General features: G+C 26.1%; 1 long non-coding RNA gene across 1 annotated transcript in view; it reads left to right on the plus strand.

Annotated features, from left to right (window-relative positions):
• The window catches only part of LOC117171798, a 15318-nt gene that overhangs the window by 3439 nt on the left and 4977 nt on the right, over window positions 1-6902 (plus strand). Inside the window, exon 2 of the long non-coding RNA XR_004466921.1 lies at window positions 95-507. This is a non-coding gene — a long non-coding RNA (uncharacterized LOC117171798). The remainder of the gene's footprint in view (window positions 1-94; window positions 508-6902) is intronic.

A 6902-nucleotide genomic window follows, 5' to 3' on the forward strand; every position in this document is an offset into this window, starting at 1 on the left:
TAAAAAAATTTCGAGTGAAGGTTTTAAAAAAATCTAAAAAAAAGAATTTCATGAGGCACCCTAATAATCGCTGAATCCTTTCAATGATCGTCAGCCCTCAACACTAAATTTGAAAAAGGAACACCAAAAAAGGAAATAAAATAGGCTAGATATTGATTGGTACAGGTGACAAGAGACCCTTTTGTAATTACTGAACTTACGAGTTCTTATGCATTTATGAGCATGATGTTGAGTGGCCAATTGGTGAATGCAGAATTGCACATATGTATAGTACTACGTACCATACGTAACTGCGAATGATTAGGACCATGTACAAGTTAAATCCCGCCAGAGTGATGGTATCTTGTGTAATCTCGGGGGTTGGCCGCAACGTTTACCAGTGATCAGTCCAACACTTGTCGTCATATCGGTAGCATCACTAGTACCATCCTTAATCGGGCGCCCCCGATCTACTTTCGAGTATCATGAGGTCCCTCGATATTTCTGCTTTCTTCCTTTTCTTAACAGGTAAAACCATTTTTCACGACCCACAGTGGAGCAAAAAAAGCTTTTTTTGGAAAAATAGTCTAGAAGTTACAATTTGAGTGAACCAGTTTTTAAATATTTCCTTCATTAATTTTTTATTTAACAACAAAACTGAACATTTAAAAAAAACGATCCTATTTTGTGCAACTATTTAAATTTATGTACAACATCATGGTATCAGTAAAGGCACCCCTTAAAAATATCATCCGGCAGGCTACAGCATTTTTAAAAATTGCTTTATTATTAATATATTAACAAATTATTAAGTGAAAGTGCTACTTCGAGTTTAAAAATACTTGGGGACTTTTCCACGTTTTGTTCTGGATGTACGTGAAAACAATGCTTAGTTACAAGTTTTTTTTAATCCAAAATAATTGGTAATGTTACAAACCTAATAAAAAAATGCATATCTTAGGTATTTTGCGCTCTAAACATTTGATTCTAAAACATTTGCTAATTGTTTAACTAATTTTATTGAAAAAAAATGTTTGTTAATTTTGACCTGGCGAAGGGTCTATGGGGTTAAGCATATAAAAATTGCCCCCGCACGTATTAGGCATATATTGTCGCCATATATTGGCACATATGTGAATAAAAAAACCGTGCGAATTTCAATATTAAAATTTAATTTTTTCGGGAGTCATAATGGCGGCAAGAATATTAAAAAATTAATTTTCCTTGTAAACGGATAAATCAATTTTGATGAACCAAATATATGTTATAAAGCTAATTGAGTAATAAAAGAAAATTGTTTTTTTTTTATTATAATAAAAAATACAAACAAAAACATGTATTATCTTCTCAACATTTTTAAAAACGTATGTTTTGATTGAAATCTCAGATTTTTCTGTAAATATCCTTGAGTTGTCTACTTCAATATATACGCCTCTCCCCCCAAAATTAATCGTTGTGGTAGATCATAGTTACAATTTTTTTCAAAATTTCGAAATAAAAGGTTCACCTGTTTTTTTTGGTCAGAATCAATTTTAAATTACTTAAAACAATCCTTTAATCAATATACTTCAATAACAAAGAATAATTGCTTATTTTATAAACAAATGTAAAAAGAAATTCATAACTTGGCTACTTGTCAACAAATGGATGCGGTATTTTGTTACGAACTCGACTGCCAGTGATTCAGAAAATACCAGATTTGTTAGGAGACTTTGTCAGGCAACAACAATTGCTATTTATTTTAATAAATTTTATATAAATATATAAATGAAGAGCAACAATTGAAAGACCGCTATATCTACAAGCATACGGAGTATAGTTAAAGTCACCATAGACAGTAAAATTTAATTTTGTGAAGAAAGGTGGTTCATTCATAAAATAATAGAGTCCTAATAAATATGGTGTCACCTAAGTCATTATTAGTTAATTTCACAATAAAATAACATTTATTTGTTGAAAACTATTCAAGTTGTGAATTTTTCTATACAATTGTTTACAAAATGAAAAATTTGTCTTTTAATAAAGCATTATTAAAGTAGGATTTTTTCTCGCGATTTAGAGTTAATTTCTTTTGAAAAACCAAATCTGTTTTTTAATAATGGTCGAAATTCTGTATTTTTTAAATTAAATTTATTTAAATAACAAAAAATTGTCGCCTGTCAAAGCCTCGTAATAAATGTGGCACTTTTTGAGTTACTAGCAGTAGATTTCGTAAAAAAAAAACAACATCCATTTGTTGCCAAGTAGTCAAGCTATACATTTTTTTATACAAATGTTGATAAAATAAGCAATTATTGTTGGTTAATAAGGAATCATAAAAAAAAGGAGTTTCCTGAGTAATACAAAATATATTCCGTTAAAAACGAAATCTACCGGTTGGAAATTGATGAAAATTTGTATTGTTTCATCAAATAAAACAAACTGTACATATTATTTATTTTCTAAACATGTATTATTAAGTTTGGTAAATGAGCGTAGTTGTTAGAGCGTGAAATGGCTAATGTATGCATTTGTTTATATCATTAACAAATACTTTAAATTAAAAAAGATAAATAACTATTGCTTTGCGTATATCGCGAACAAAAAAAAAAAATAAACAAATAAAAAATAAAGTCTCCAAATAATTTTCTTTTGCTTGTATTTCCACTTAGGAGCGGTCTATTATTTTATATTAAAATAGTAATTTAGATTTTACTGATTGTTTTTTCGCTTTCTTGAAAAATTTCGGCATTGTTGGTGATCTAGTGGAAATATAGATAGTTTTGATTTAAAAAATGCTACAATTTAATAAAAATTGTAAGCTCTAGACTATTTTGACTAGTGCAACTTATTTTGTTCCAGTGTGCGATTTTTCAATTTTTGCTAAATCACCCTGCCTCTAAATATTTACAAAAAAAATTTTTTTTAATATTTCACTCGATTTTGCCACGATTTTTGATCTACAGAAATTGTAACGTTGAATAAAATTATAATGATTTTCTCGAAAATTATTTATTATACTTTTCTCCTATCAGATTCGGTGAATACTTATTCATCAATTTGTTATTGAACTTTTGGGTTTTATTTAGAAAAGTTTAATCAATGATTTTTTCCGTTGATAATTATTATTTGGTTGATTTGTTTTTTGTTTTGTAAAGGTCTTCAGTTTTTGTTTCGACAGAATTAAAAGAAAGTGAATGTTTTTATAAGCAAAAAATCATTTTTACAAATTTCAAAATATTTCTGCGGCGATGATAGAAATGAGAGAAAGTGATAAACGGAAATAATAAAAAATAAGCTGTTAAAATCAATCAGGGTTTCATAAACCCTAGATTTATCAAATCTATGATTTCATAAATTGAAATAGTACTATCTGTCATGTCTTACGAAAGAACGAACATTATTTTGCATTAAAAAGTTAAAACTTTAAGAAAATAATTATTTTAATGATAGTTTTTGTATTTGAATTTTTTCGTACTGTCGCTTCTTGTGAATTTGTTTAAAATGCTTGAATTCTAATAAAGCATGACTTATTTTTACAAAAAAAAATATATACTCTATATCTGCACTGTTTTCAATTTTGAAAATAAGTAAATAACATTCAGTTATAGTTTTTTGTTTTAAAAATTTCAGCTATAGAAAAGTTTAATTTCAAAATTGGAAACAGTAGAGTGGTACAGAATTTTCAAAATTTGTAAGAAGCGATGGTAAGAAAAGATGCAGTTGCAAAGTACATTGTTAAAATACATATTTTTGTAAATTTTACAATTTTGTCGCTAAAAATAATGTTCTTGCTTTAAAATGACACCATTAGTAATATTATTTTGAGTCTTGAAATGACCCAGGCGAAAATATTATATATATTTTATATATAGTGTGAAGTATTACATATAATATTCATTTGTTTTATACATTTTTTGTATAAAACAAATGAATATAATATATAAAACTTCACACTATATATAAACTATATATAATTTTTCCGCCTGGGGACAGAAAAACTACCTTTTTCTGAGATCTGATTTTTGGCACTAGCTTCATTTTGGCGTTATCTACATTTTAGATTTTTCATTATAGTAATGAAGTTTTGAATTATTTAAAAAAGAATCGTCAGAAGCAAAAAATCTATTTTTTTTTTAAATTTCGAGGATATTTTTCCTTTAAAATAATCTTTTTAAAAATAATGTTTAATGTATTTCTTTTTGGATCAAAACACCTTTTATAAAAGACCAACATAAAAAAATGTCTAGATTTATTATTATTTTTATTGATTACTAATATTTTGATTATAGATTTAGGAAATCAATATGAGTTATTATCAGATGGCTATGATTTGAAGGTAGATCTTTACTTGATAATTTGATTCAGGCTAATCTTGTATTAATTTTAATTATCCTCAAACGAATCCTAAGACTGGTATAACAAATATATTAATCTTTCTGGATAATGTATTTGTGAAAAGATAGCACATTTCAAATAAAAGATAAAAGAAGAAATCCTATTTAGAAGAAGCATAGTAAAAGGCGCCAGGAAAGATCTGGAAATAGATATTACACATACGAAGATATAATTGATTATTGTTTAACTTTTGAACCATTTCACACAAAATCAAAGTCAGTTCAAATTTACACATAGGTTTAAAAAATATCTACCAAAAAGCGGATTTTATCTTTTTATAAAAACATATTGAATTGTAATTCACTTTTCACAAGCAGGAAGTTTGACTTTGATAAAAAAGCGTATCATATTAAAGGACACATCAGGCAATTAGCACTATTTCCCTCTTTTTTTAGACTTGTATTTCTCAAGAGAACCGGGTAATCCTTGAAAAGCGGAAATACGAATTTACGGCTATTAAATAATCTGCATAATAAAATCAAACTAAAATCTTTATTACAGTTTTGATACATTGCAAATAACCAAATAAGGCTTAGACTAAATGCAAATTGAAATACGGTCTTTTTAATCTTTTTATCTTTTTATTACTTAATTATATTTTGTATTGGACAATTGCAATTCGCAGTGAATAAGCTTTTGTCGTTTGAAGTTTTTGGTGGTTATAATTATGATTCAACTCAATTATAGATGAAATTCAAAAGCTCTGAACACAAAAATAGAACGGTAAATAGAGTCGATTCATTAATTCAATTATAAATTAACTGTAAATTCGCGCGAATGTATTCATCGGCCAATTTTTCAGTCATACAAAGTAGTTTGATGCCAACAGAGTAAACGAATTGTCAGTTGAGATGTCAAAATTTACTCTATGGGCATTCATTCATCAACTGAAATTTATTATTCATGATTCATATGTATTTTGTGTCTCATTTTTTTTTGAAAACCTAACTGTTTTGTTGAAATTTTTTTAAAATTAAAAATTAGACTATTTTGCCAAAATATGGAAGAATTTGATTAAAAATTAACTTTTTTAAATTAAAAATTCAACTGCTATGCAGAAAATTAGTCTTTTTGGCTTGAAAATTCAACTTCAAACAAAGGTTGATGTTTCAATTTTTTTCATTCAACTGTTTTTGATTAAAAATTAAAAATGTTTATTTTTTATTGCAAATTTAATTATTCCAGTTAAAGATTCACCATAAAAGTTGGAAGACCATCTATTTGGTTGAAAATGTTGTTGAGAATTTCGAAAGACCTTTTTTTGTTAAAAATTAATTTCACAAAAAATTTATCTATTTCAGTTAAGGATTCGTCATATAAGTTAAAAAATTAACTCTGGTCAAAAATGTTTTAGTTAAAAATTGTTTCTTAATAAATAAAATTTTCGGGTGAAAAATTCGAGTGGTTTGTGTAAAATTGGTCTTTTAAGGTTGAAAATTCATGTTTTGATTAACATTTTTTGAGTATATTTTTAGTGAAAAATCGTTTTTAGTTGCAGCGTCAACTTTTTTTTTTTTGAATATTCGTCTTTTCACATTGAAAATTCATCTCTTTAAGTAGAAATTTCATCTCTTTTGGTAAAAAATGCAAATGGTCCTCTCTTAATTTGAATGAGTTAAAATTTGATTAATATCCATCAATGACTGCATTTGATAACTATGAATTATTTAATTTAGACTTATTAATTTTTTTTAATTCAACTATTTCATTGAAAATTCGTCTTTATGGGTTAAAAGTTCATCTTTTTTGGTAGAAATACAAATTTTTTAAGGTAAATATGCAACTGTTTGGTTTTCTATAAATTTGAGTCATTATATATTTTTATTATCAGCAACTAGTGAGTGAATTCTAGTCATGGATCAGCTATATTTTAGTAATTAATCAGTAATTTTGACTTTTTTTCAGTGACCATAACTGATTCATGGGTACAATTTAATCATTTGATAGCAATTGTTAAAAATTGTAACTGATTCAAATATACAGATTTGAAAATTTATATAGGCTTTGGTTGAAGATTCAAATATTCCGTTGAAAATTAGTTTAAAAAAAATAGAATTTAACGGTTTTTGGTAAGAACTAAATAGTTGATTTGTTTAAATATCAAATATTATACTTTTCTTGAGAATTTTGTTTTCGGTTAAAAATGTAACTATTTTGTTGAAAATAAAATATTTTTACTGGAAATGTTAAGAATTTAAAGCCTTTCAAAATTAAGTTATTCTATTGTGAAACCATCGAAAGTTTCTAAAACTTTGATCTAATGAAACGTTGAATTGTTTCGTGAAATGTTTAATGTTTCAGTGAAACATTTCATTGAATCATCCCTATTAAACAATAATCTATTTAATTTTCTGTCGATATAAAATTAAATAAGGATTAGGAAATATTCTTATGATTTTAAAATCAATAGTTCACTCTGCTTGAACTTTGATGATAGGGTTGTTTCCAAAGTCAGATATAATTTTTCCAATTAATGGATCTTATAGTATACAAAATTCTAATTTTAAAAACGCCCATAAAATATTTTTTATATATTATTATATTAA

This window comes from Belonocnema kinseyi, chromosome 4 (assembly GCF_010883055.1).
Source record: "Belonocnema kinseyi isolate 2016_QV_RU_SX_M_011 chromosome 4, B_treatae_v1, whole genome shotgun sequence".
NCBI lineage: Eukaryota > Metazoa > Arthropoda > Insecta > Hymenoptera > Cynipidae > Belonocnema > Belonocnema kinseyi.